At 37.9% G+C, this 13,911-nt stretch overlaps 1 long non-coding RNA gene across 1 annotated transcript; it reads right to left on the bottom strand.

Annotated features, from left to right (window-relative positions):
- Window positions 1-710: 710 nt before the first annotated feature.
- Window positions 711-13,229, bottom strand: LOC104235236 (uncharacterized). Its single transcript, XR_011405601.1, has 3 exons — window positions 13,046-13,229; window positions 11,466-11,797; window positions 711-6,207 (listed from the first exon to the last, which is right to left on the bottom strand). It is a non-coding gene; the product is annotated as an uncharacterized lncRNA (long non-coding RNA).
- Between the last annotated feature and the right edge of the window lie 682 nt (window positions 13,230-13,911).

Here is a 13,911-nt window from a genome sequence, read left to right as displayed (position 1 = left end):
GTAGCACAACAATGTGAAATTCGGGGTTTCATACCCTCAGGACAACATTTACAATCATTTCTTATCTCAAATCTGTCCAAACTCTAGCCCGCGATGCCTTTGCCTCTCGAATCGACCTCTAAATGCTCCAAATCTAACCAAAATCAGTATATTATCATCAATATACGCTAAAGAATCAAAGCCCAAGCGAAAATAATCAAATTAACTCAAACATTCCGAAATTGGCTCAAACTCGGCCCCGGACCCACATCTCGGAATCTGATAAAAATCACAAAACTAGAAAACTCATTTGCTCACGAGTCTACCCATATCAAATTCACTAAAATTCGACATCAAATGACCATCCAAATCCCCAAAATCAACTCTCCAAACCTTTCTCCATTTTTCCCAATTTTCACCCCAATTTCCCAAATTAAATGATAAGAATCAAGACATAATCATGAGATTTAACCAAATTTAAGTGAAGAACACTTATCCCAATCAATCCTCTGAAAATCCCTTAAAAAATCGCCTCAATCCGAGCTCCATAGTTCCAAAAATGCAAAAATGGCCGATATCCTCGAAATAAAGTACTTTATAATCTGCCCAGGCAGTTACCCTATGCTATCGCGGACAAACTAATGCGATAGCGAAGCACAAAATTTTCCAGCCCTTTATTTACCCTATGTGATCGCGGCCATTCCCCCCCCCAATCGCGTAGAACAAATTTTTCCAACAGCCTTCTTCAACTTTTCTGGATAGCCTCTGGTTTAATGGTCCTAACTTTTTTTACAAAACTCCAAATTACAATTGGCTTAACTTTCTGAAAATTAGACATCAAGGGCTACAACTTTCGTTTTCAGATCATCTGCAAATTCCTTATAGATTGTGAGATATAAGCTTCCAAAGTTGGATCAGTGCAACAGAGATTTTACTCTATGCGATTGTGGGAAGACTTATGCGATCGCATAGCACAACTCCATTTTTCCAAATTTTCTCTATGCTAACACGGTCAGATCTATGCTAACGCACTGTACACCCCTGAAGCCAAAAACCAACAACTAGAAATGGCCTAGAAATGGTGCGAACCACCCCGAAACTCACCCAAGGCCCTCGTGACCTCAACCAAACATGACAACACATCCCATAACATCATTAAAACTTGTTCCAACCTTCGGAACGCTCAAAACAACATCGAAACATCGAATCACCCTCAGATTCAAGCCTAAGAATTCCAAAACTTCTGAATTTCGAATTCGATCAAAAAGTCTATCAAAGCTCGTCCGAATGACCTGAAATTTTGTACACACATCACAAATAACACAACGGACCTACTCCAATTTCCGAAATTCCATTCTGACCCCGATAACAAAATTTTCACTGCCGACCGAAAAATTTCAAATTTCCAATTTCGCCAATTCAAGCCTAAATCTACCACAGAACTCCAAAATACATTCCGGATGCACTCCCAAGTCCAAAATCACCTAACGGAGCTAACCAAATCATAAAAATCTAAATCCGAGATCGAATGCTAAAAAGTCAAAACTTGGTCAAACCTTACAAATTTAAAGCTTCAAACTGAGAATTGTTCTTTCAAATCTATTCCGATTATCCTGAAAACGAAAACTGATAATTTACATAAGTCATAATACAACACACAGGGCTAGTCATGCTCGAGAACTAGAGAGCGAAATGCAAAATCTCAAAACGACCGGTCGGGTTGTTACATTCTCCCCCACTTAAACATACGTTCGTCCTCGAACGTGCTAGAGTTGTTCCGAAACCCATCAAATCACCGTGTAACCTTACCATGCACATACTCGGGGGTGATCCCACGTCACCCTATCTCATATAGGTTCGATAACACAATGTAACTGAAATTTCGCAATTCAACCTAGCCCATAAACCTTAGAACCATGTTTCCACTTCTGAAATCATCTACAAGATCAGAATCTCACATCTATACTCTGAATAAGCCCGAACAAGCTATAACAAACCATTCCTGCAACCTCAGATCTAATTACGTGATATATCACATACTCAAACACTCGTAGTGATAACTTTTAATCACAATAGTTGCTCAAAATAACTGAATACCAATAATAATCTCTTATCAAACAAAGCCTCATTCCAACACCTCTGTATACTGCCAATGATAAATAAAACACGCAGTAAATCATAACCATTACTCAGATCAACCATTCATGAAGCCACTCCTCCTTTGGCAAGGACCCTAGCAAATTTCTAAGCCGAACATCGATATTATCCTTCCAACATGCTAAACCGAATTCGTTTGTATTCATTTTAGATCCCGACGATCTCATCTAATCCAACACAGCTACTCTGGTGACATGACACATCCATACTATCTGAAGCCACAACTCGTGCAATCCGCACACCAATAAGCAATAATCCGAACGTACTCAATTCATGAAAAATAACTCAAATGAAATAGCTATATTGCAAGCTCACCACTACCACCACAACACAATGTTGAGAATCTATCACAAGTCGTAGAAACAGAACACACGAATCCAACCCGAAGGGTCATACCTCCACATAACTTCACTGCAACGTGCGACCCTATCCAAACACTGGTCCACATGAAACACCTCAAGTCACTATGCTCAAAATCGACAACCACGCGCAATTTGATGGCTAGAACCAAAGTAAATCATCATACCACGGTGACGCAATTGACATAACATTACACAAACCTGAAAGGACACAACTGATACGCCATCCGCCGAGCAATACCCAATACTCTTCCTGCTCGAATCCCACTGAGAGACCCTAATAAAACTGCACCACATGTGCCTATAACCAACAAATCCTAATGCCTCGCAACGCGGAAAGGTAACTCATAGATCTCCCTAAATCACTAATAAGCTCAATAACAATCGAATCAACACATCCCTCAACAACACAACTTAGAGTCAACCAAGCCGACACGATGTAGCACACACATCCCTATTGGCCTACCAATGAATGCCTTATCAAGGAGTTCCTGAAGCTGCTACTTCAACTCATTTAACTCCGCCGGTGCCATACGATACGGTTCCCGACACCAAATCAATACCGAAATCAACAACCCTGTCCGATGACATGCCTGGCAGCATGAAACACATCTAGAAAATTCCTCACCACTGGAATTGAATCAATGGTAGGTATCTCTGCACTGACATCCATCACAAAGGCCAAATAAGAAAGACAACCCTTCCCAGCCATCCGCTGGGTCTTAAAAAATGAAACCACCCTACTAGGAACATATTCCGTCGAACCTCGCCACTCAATCCGTGGCATTCCCGACATAGCCAACGTCGCCGACCTAGCGCAACATCCCAGAATAACATGACACAGAGACAACCAGGGTTTACCCCATATCACACTAAAATCTAGCATACTAAGCAACAAGGATCCACTCGGGTCTCCAAACCTCCAATAGTTACCACACATGATCTATATACATGCTCTACAACCACGACCTAACCTGTTTATGAGGACGCCTAGTCTCCAAATCCATACAACACATGAATCACCATATCCGATCCCAACTCCACCGTCCGAATATACAACACACCTCTAATACCCAATTATTCCACGAGAGGTACTCCTATAATTCTTTTGTGCCACCAAGCAAACTCGAATATCAACAGTTGATCCAACTAGAGAGTGCTGCAATACTAATGAAGTATCCTCAACTCAAACACATTGCCCTTTCTAAAATGGATACCCTCATCAAGCCACACCAATCAGTGATCTCATTTATCTAGTCATCTAAAACTGTCCATGCTACCTAAGAATTTGTGACCTTCTTTTCAAAACTGAATCGTGACCTTACACATGCAAATCTCAATCCTACATAACATACCGCATATACCATACCATCTTAGGATAAACATGAGAACTTCATATCCATTCCGAGCCACAAGCAACTACGTACTCAACTAGCCAAGAGCTTTCCAGTGATCCCATCTAGAATAAAATTACTATACATCCCATGCTCCTCATGCTCGTAGAAAATATACATCTCTAACCATGGTAGAAACCATCAAGAACTCTCTGAATTCCATTTGCACAAAACTAAACCATAAGGACTGAATCCTTCTAACTCAACCAAGCTATGCAGGCCACTAAAACCCAAGAGCATTGCCGCGAAACACATGTAGAAACTCATTACCTTGTAAGCACCCAAAGAACTAATCATAACCCTTACCGTGCTGATCCGACCCACTACCAAGCTGTCTTATTTATCCAAATTCCTTCTAAATTACCTTCAAATTGATACTTTTCCTTTCCATAATACCGCAATTCCTCAACCAGACTCACCACACAAGACTCAAGCATAAAACCACACTGTCTAAGGCTCATAAGCCACTGAATACTCTCTTAAATATTCTCAAAAGCATCACATTCAAAATACCTACCCTGAATAGACTTCCTGCGAATCCTAAGCCATTACCATCACCTTCTTGATACTGATATATAGAATCCCAAAATTGATATAGAAATACCACAAGTCTTGACACCCTCCAATGCAAACCTCAGTTTCTAGCCAAATATATAACCTGAAAATCTCCAATTATTACATGAAAAATCTTGAACCCATTAGAACCATTCTCAAGAGTCACCCACTCTACTTAAACCGCAATTAGACCAATCAAACGGACAGGATGACCTGTGCCCCTTTAGCACTTCGACACCGCAAAATATAACCTCACCTTAATGCAACCAAGCAACTTCCTGTTCTATGCACCGTACATTCTTTACCAATAACAACTCAAGTCATTTCGTGCTTCTCATACACCTATAAACATAACATAACCTTTATTGAAATTTTCTTTACTCGAGCCATCCTCGGTCTCAACCTTCGTGAGCCATAACTGATTCACTAGTACGCATCAAACTGGAACCAACATAGCACATAACTGTGCAATTAACTAATCAATAGCAGACTCCCCTACTTGGCTCAAAGCCATAGATCAAAACACATAATAACTCATAATGCATATACCCTATTACTTCCATAATACCATAGTGAGATTAAACTCAATCCTTCATAAGCTCCTGCAACACAGACCATCTAGTACTTCAAATATTCTGCAAATCTCGCACTCACCCTCATAACAGTCAAGCCCACTCTCTTAAGTGACCCAAATTCAAATTGCAACATATATATTTCACTAGTAAAAGAGATCTTCCAACAAATAACATAAGGATCACACAAACTTCAGAACACTCCACAGGAGATAACCCACCTGCTTCGCCTCAAACTAACATCTCTTTATACCCTTCCACTGTTATAAATATTACGCAGTCACTTAATCTTCCTGAGTCTGAACTCATATCACAACATGAAATCTACTTCACTTCCCAACTAGGCAATCACGAAAAGATCCTTCAACACACCCACAATAGACCTTCCTTGTCTCATTCAATTCATATGAACACATATCGCAATCACATCATACTCATCACGTAACTATCCAGTCATCACTTCTATTAATAGGGGCACTATCGAACATATAAATCCAGAAACATGTGCTTGCGCAATCAACAACTCAGGGCTCAAGCTACAGGTAAGGCCCGGCCTCAAGTCCTCCAGACTGGACCAACATCAATGCACATAAATCACACATCGCCCCTCGATCAGGGAATCACAAGTCGTCAATGCACTGCTGATACCGAGGGCTCATGTGTGCATACGAATGCGTGGAAGGAATTCAAAACGATAAGAATTCAAGAATGTGAAGTTTTTCCTAAAGGTTTTGTAGCCTCCCGAGGATAAGTGCAGATGTCTCCGTACCGATCTGGAGACTCTACTAAACCTGCTCATGACTCGTGAGACCTATGTAACCTGGCTCTAATACCAACTTGTCACGACCCTAAAACCGATCCGATCGTGATGGCACATATCGTGAAACTAAGCCAGCCGACACAACTCTAGAATTAACTATTTAATCAATAACAATTATTTTTAAGCCTTTAATTAATCATATATCTCATAGTGTAAGTCTAAATGGATAGTGCGGAATAAATACACAAGCCTGACATCGGGGTATAACAAGTCACGAGCATCTACTAAGGTCTGAAAATATACTAAAACAATTTAAGGAATACAAGAGGGAGAAGAGTAGGGCTGCGAACGTCGGGCAGCTTCCCTTCTAACTCCAATGACTCTGCCACTGAGTAATCAACACCCGCTACCGGGTTCAGAAATACCTAAATCTGCACACAAGGTGCATGAAGTAATGTGAGTATGCCAACTCAATAAGTAATAAAAGTAAATGAAAGCTGAGCAGTAAGAAAATACATAAGCCATGTCATAACGCTACAACAAATGCAGTACCTTTCCAAAACAGTACAAAAATCATTTACTTCGTAAATCAAGCTCAGTTTCAGTAAAACCCTTTAAAACAACCTTCAATAGTTTCAAACGGGTGATAAAACAATGATAGAAATGTAAACAGCCCATCGGGCATAATATCAATAGAACTAGCCCCTCGGGCTACCTTACAATCACTCGTATCAGCCCCTCGGGCATAACATGAATCAAGAACCGCCCCTCGGTCAAAACATGGATCAAGAATAGCCCCTAGGGCTACAATATGAAACAAAAACAGCCCCTCGAGCTACATCATATCACTCACACTAGGTACCCACGCTCATTGGGGGTGTATAGACTCCCGGGGGGGGGGGGGGGGGCTTACGGCCCAAATGCAATAACAAGCCATCTCGTGGCATAATCAGATAGGCTCTCGGCCTCATATCAAGCCACCTCGTGGCGTAACAAATCAGGCCCTCGGCCTCATAATCATAAATCAGTACCACACTGCTGCAGCGCGCAGCCCGATCCCATAATATCCTCACGACACAGGCCCTCGACCTCACTTAGTCCAAAATCTCTCAAGCCACTCGGGCAATAGTAAAACATGAAGTTCAGCCCAAAATATTATTTAAAATATCAAAAATGAGTAAATATAGTTGAGTTATGAAAAATAGTAGAATACAGCATGACTAAGTACAAATATGAAGTCAAAATAGTGAGGAATAGTAAAAATCCCCTAAGGGTCCAAAACAGTTGGCACGAGGCCAAATATGGCATTTAGCCCAAAACATGATAATAATTTTCAAAACACAATAATATCAAATAGTTTTCAATCAAATACGCGACTTAACAGTCATAAGGGACGGACCAAGTCACAAACCCCAATGGTTCACAACCCCACGCTCGTCACCTAGCGTGTGTGTCACCCTAAAGTAGCACAACGATGTGAAATTCGGGGTTTCATACCCTCAGGACAACATTTACAATCATTACTTACCTCAAATCGGTCCAAACTCTAGCCCGCGATGCCTTTGCCTCTCGAATCGGCCTCCAAATGCTCCAAATCTAACCAAAATCTGTATATTATCATCAATATACACTAAAAGAACAAAGCCCAAGCGAAAATAATCAAATTAACTCAAAAATCCCGAAATTGGCTCAAACCTGACCCCGGGACCACATCTTGGAATCTGATAAAAATCACAAAACTGGAAAACCCATTCGCTCGCGAGTCTACCCATATCAAATTTACCAAAATCCGACATCAAATGGCGATCCAAATCCCCAAAATCAACTCTCCAAACCTTCCTCCATTTTCCCCCATTTTTACCCCAAATTCCCAAATTAAATGATAAGAATCAAGATATAATCATGAGATTTAACCAAATTTGAGTGAAGAATACTTACCCCAATCAATCCTCTGAAAATCCTTTCAAAAATTGCCTCAATCCGAGCTTCATATCTCCAAAAATGCAAAAATGATCGAAATTCTCGAAATAGAGTACTTTATAATCCGCCCAGGCATTTACCCTATGCTATCGCGGATAAACTAATATGATAGCGAAGCATAAAATTTCCCTTCTTTTACCCTATGCGATCGCGGCCATTCCCTCGCGATCGCGTAGAACAAATTTTTCCAACAGCCTTCTCCAACTCTTCCGGACAGCCTCTGGTATAATGGTTATAACTTTTTGTACAAAACTCCAAATTATAATTGGTTAAACATTTTGAAAACTAGACATCAAGGGCTACAATTTTTGTTTTCAGATCATCTTCAAATTCCTTATATATTGTGAGATATAAGCTTCCAAAATCGGGTCAGTGTAGCAAAGATTTTACTCTATGCGATCGTGGGAAGACTTATGCGATCACATAGCACAACTCCATTTTTCCAAATTTTCTCTATGCTAACGCACTGTACACCCCTGAAGCCAAAAACCAACAACTAGAAATGGCCTAGAAATGGTCTGAAACCACCCCGAAACTCACCCGAGACCCTCGGGACCTCAACCAAACATGCCAACACATCCCATAACATCATTCAAACTTGTTCCAATCTTTGGAACGCTTAAAACAACATCAAAACATCGAATCACACTCAGATTCAAGCCTAAGAATTTCAAAACTTCTAAATTCTAAAGTCGATCAAAAAGTCTATCAGACCTCGTCCGAATGACCTAAAATTTTGTACACACGTCAAAAATGACACAATGGACCTACTCCAATTTCCGGAATTCCATTCCGACCCCGATAACAAAATTTCCAATGCCGGCCGGAAAATGCCAAATTTTCAATTTCGCTAATTCAAGCCTAAATCTACCACGGACCTCCAAAATACATTCCGGATGCGCTCCCAAGTCCAAAATCACCTAACGGAGCTAATTAAATCATAAAAATCCAAATCCGAGATCGAATACTAAAATGTCAAAACTTGGTCAAACCTTTCAAATTTAAAGCTTTAAACTGAGAATTATTCTTCCAAATCTATTCCGATTATCTTGAAAACCAAAACTGACGATTTACATAAGTCATAATACAATACAGAGGGCTAGTCATGCCCGAGAACTAGCGAGGGAAATGTAAAAGCTCAAAACAACCGGTCGGGTCGTTACAGAATTGCACGTGTCTTGATTTCTTTATGGCCAAGGATATGTAGGCAGCTCAGATACCAGGGCTCGGTCACAGTCTATTTTCTTTTAGTTTTTAGTCTCTCAAAATAAGGGTCTGCTAAAAAAATCTGTTTCGTCGTTCTCTGTCTGAAAACTCTTCGTATTTCCAGTCAAAGAGGGGCAGCTGTAGACATGTTATTTTTGACCCTCCCCGAGATTTTACACATTTTAGCGTTTAAATATTTAGTTTAGGTCTAATATCACTAATTTTAACTAGTTTTGACTCTTTTACTTTATTTTATCATAAAAATTACAAAAATATTTGCTTTTATTTAACTAATTGATATTTTATCTAGTTACTCTTAGTTTATCTACCTCTCATAAAATTTTTAAAAAAATACAAAAATAGTTTCACTTTTAATATCTATTTTTATTTTAGTAGTATATATTAATTAATTAAGAGTGATTTCTTTGTTTTATAAATGCGTTATACTTTTTAGAATAAGATTTGGGATTTTAGCTAAAAGAGTTTGAACAACCCCAAAACTAGTCTCATTTTCGAATTTTCTTAAGCAATTTTAGACCAACCCAATTCCCCTTAGCCCAAATAACATATAGTACCTAAATCCAAGCCCAATATCCATAAAACCCACAAATAACCTAATATCCAAAAGTTAAGACCTCATCTTCTTCTCTAACCTAGAAACCCTAAGCTTCATCAGCAATCTAACACACCCCATTCTAGCCGCCGACCACCCCCATCTACCACCAAACCTAATTCCGCTTCACCATGAAGACAGCCGCCGACCGCCCCCATCTGACCACCAACGTCACCCCTCTTCTCTAACTTCTCCTGTCACCTAACATACCACCCTTCCACAAATCTTAACCTCCATTAACCTAGACCCCAGCTGCCACCCGCCGCACAACCTCTCACCAGCCACCCCACTACTCCCTCACTACCATAACTGGCCGGAATTCGGCGACCACACACACATGTACAATAGCAAAAAACAGAGGCAGGGAACGGACAAACATAAGGGGAAACGGGGAAAAGTCACAAGAACAGGAAAAAAAATCTGGGCGAAAAAAAGAATTAAAGAAAAACAGGGGTTTTGGCTTTTGATTCTAACTTTTCATTTTCTGATTTTCAGTTGAGTTTAGCTTTATTTTTTATTTCAAACGCGAAATACATAATAAAAATTTAGGCTGTTCTTTTAGTGTCGGTTTCCGAAATGGAGTTGAGTTGAAACGGGTGTTCGATTGTTGGAGTTGCCATCCGAGGTGCGGTCCGTTGGCTTCTTTCGAGTTGGATTTGTTGTTTTGAACTCCATTCATAGCTGCAGTATTCTATCTGTGAATTGCCAAAATTATATTAATTGCAAGATTATTTTTCAGGTCAATCTGTTTTCAACCCTCTTATTAATCAATGGATATACTTCTTTGTTTCAACAAATTTGAATTTACTTATGATTTGTTTAACCTTGGTTAGCTTCATTGTTATTTTGTTTAATTTGTTTTCTTTGAATTTTGTCTTATAAGATATGTTCAATAAAAATGAAGATATGAAAGAATCAAGTTGAATAGAAAGGGCAAACAGTGAATTATTTTGAATCGGGGGGATTGATCAAAAATGGGTTTGGGTCAATTCATTAAATTGATATTGTATATGCGGGTTTAGGCTTGAGGCAATCTGATTGTTTTACCTTTAATTCATTTGGGGTTCGCTAGTAGCATGTTTAGGCCGATCACACTCAGGTAGGCAAACCGTAGGTTGCTTCTTTTAATTTTGCCGAGGTAAGAGGTTGTTCCCTTTAGTTTATATTCAGGGGAATACCCCGTGAGTTTGTATATATTATTATTATTATTATCCGGGGTATGCCCCGTAGTGAATGTAATTGGATACCGCAACGAACATCATGGAACAAGCATAGACTTTTAGTATTTTCCTTTTATTTTATTTTCTTTATTTAGGTGGAGACGACCTCGAGCCTCTTGTGTATTTATTTTCCCTTTTTCGTGTTTTTTTACTTCAATTTGAATATTTTAAAAGCCAACTTGATTGTATACGCAACCGTACTAGTTACGGGACTCGGGGAATGCCTAACACCTTCTCCCCAAGTCAAATTAACCCCCTTACCTTGAATCTCTGGTGAAAATTGGTTTAAGAGTCAAATTTGTTTTGAAGGGAAATTGTTATTTTAAAAAAAATGGTGACCTGGCATACCGAAACCAAATGTCAGGTGGCGACTCTGAAAATCCTTCGAAACACAATCCTTTGTCGCTTTCAAAATTGAAAACCTTTTTGAGCTTCATAAAATCTTTTTATTACTTTTAAGAGGGTTAAGTGAGGTGTTAAAAAAGGGTTGTGACAGGCACCACCATGACCTGTAGGTAAAATTGGGTCGTGACAACAACCTTCCCAAAACAGTCCATTAAGAACAATAACATCTCAAGCTATTTCAAGTCTTTTTTTGTAGTATCTTGCTCAAATAATAAAACCAGCATACAAAAAACTTCAAGAACATGTAGTAGAGTATTATACATACCTAAACCAGCAACAACCACTTGAAGTTTCAGCCAAACACAACCCACAATTATCCTGAATGACATCACAAACTCAAATAGATGTTGTCCTTCACTAAGACTAACTTTTGATGTTGAAATATGGTGTAATCACCTTGGAATCACTTCAAACCCTTATGGTATCTATTTAGGAGGTTTATGAGGAGTTTGGATACGAAGTTGAGTCGAAAATAAGAAAAAAATGGCATCCAAATCCTTTATAAAGTGAAGTACGTCGACTACCGCCTAAGTGGGTCCCATTTGGAGCTGCTTGTGCGGTCTCACGATAACGCTAATATCTCTCTACTCCGATATCCTATCATTGAACGGTTTCATGCGTTAGAAACTAAACTCGTAGATCTACAATTTGATAGATGGATCATCCAGTAATTCCAAGTATATTGGGAGAAAAGCTCAGCTATATTTGACCTAATTTCCAGCACATTTATGAATGTAACTTGTAATGACCTTTGCCAACTTTTGTTCCAAAACTCGCTTGACTTTAAAATGTAATACACGACTATCATACGACTAAAATAACTCATAACATAACCTCCTTATCATTTTAGCACCCTAATATCACCCTAAAAGTACATGTTATAACATTCCCAACTTGTCGACATTTCACGAAACTTATTTTCTTCAATTTGTTTAGCTTCTAAGACTTTCAATCATCTTGGTACTTATTATCCATGATCTTAAAGATTTGTAACCTCCAAGATAACATGATTAACTTACTTTATATACTTTTAGTGACAATCTCATTTATGAGCTTATATCAATTGGCTTACGATTTACTCTCACGTGTGAAAAAATGGGGTGTAATAAGACAAAATAGTCATTTATGCTTTTTTCTAATATTTAGGAGTTTTAAACCAACTATATTTTGTGTATTAAATTTTTTCTTTTTTCAAATATTCATTTTTCAAATAGTTAGATTCTAAATATTAGGACTTTGAAATCAACTAAAATTTTGATTATTAAATCTTTCTTTTTTAAACTAGGTACTAGGTGAGAAGTCTTAATATGTAAGTTCTAATACATAAATCCAAGAAATATATTACGTTAACAAAATATGACATAATTGTTTAGAGATTTTTCTATGTAATTGAGTTACATTGAAGCGATAAGTAATACTATCCTAATTTATGCTATCATTAGTTTTAGGTTTTAAAGATCTTTTCAAATAATATTTTCTAGGATTGTTTAAAATTATCATGGAATATAACTATAATTCATTTAATATTATCTTCGATGTGAAGTGTGTGTATGTTATATATATATTTGTATTACTTTTTATTCAAATAAATATATTATTAGTTATCATAGATTTGTATAATAATTTAAAAAATATACTCAATAATTAGAAGAAATAACTAATATATCTAAGAATATAACGAGAGAAAGAGAAAAAAAAAGTTATTGGTGAAAGTTAATAATAATAATAATAATAATAACAATAACATCTCAAGCTATTTCAAGTCATTTTTTGTAGTATCTTGCTCAAATAATAAAACCAACATACAAAAAACTTCAAGAACATATAGTAGAGTATTATACATACCTAAACCAGCAACAACCACTTGAAGTTTCATCCAAACACAACCCACAATTATCCTGAATGACATCACAACCTCAAAGAGATGTTGTCCTTCACTAAGACTAACTTTTGATGTTGAATTATGGTATAATCACCTTGGAATCACTTCAAACCCTTATGGTATCTGTTTAGGAGGGTTAGAAGGAGTTTGGATACGAAGTTGAGTCGAAAATAAGCAAAACAATGGTGTCCAAATCCTTTATAAAGTGAAGTACGTCCACTACCGCCTAAGTGGGTCCCATTTGAAGCTGCTTGCGCGGTCTCACGAAAATGCTAATATCTCTCTACTCTGATGTCGTATCAATGAACGGTTTCATGCGTTAAAAACTAAACTTGTAGATCTTCAATTTGATAGATGGATCATCCAATAATTCCAAGTATATTTGGAGAAAAGCTCAGCTATATTTGACCTAATTTCCAACATATTTATGAATGTAACTTGTAATGACCTTTGCCAACTTTTGTTCTAGAACTCGTTTGACTTTAAAATGTAATACACGACTATCATATGACTAAAATAAATCATAACATAACCTCCTTATCATTTTAAGCACCATAATATCACCCTAAAAGTACATGTTATAATATTCCCAACTTGTCGACATTCCACGAAACTTATTTTCTTCAATTTGTTTAGCTTCTAAGACTTTCAACCATCTTGGTACTTATTATCCATGATCTTAAAGATTTGTAACCTCCAAGATAACATGATTAACTTACTTTATTTACTTTCAGTGACAATCTCATTTATGAGCTTACATCAATTGATTTACGATGTACTCTCACGTGCGAAAACATGGGGTGTAATAAGACAAAATAGTCATTTATGC

The sequence above is a fragment of the Nicotiana sylvestris genome, chromosome 2 (genome assembly GCF_000393655.2).
Source record: "Nicotiana sylvestris chromosome 2, ASM39365v2, whole genome shotgun sequence".
Taxonomy (NCBI): Eukaryota; Viridiplantae; Streptophyta; class Magnoliopsida; order Solanales; family Solanaceae; genus Nicotiana; species Nicotiana sylvestris.
Note: the sequence above shows the minus strand (reverse complement) of the source record. Positions and strands in the feature narration are given on the sequence as shown.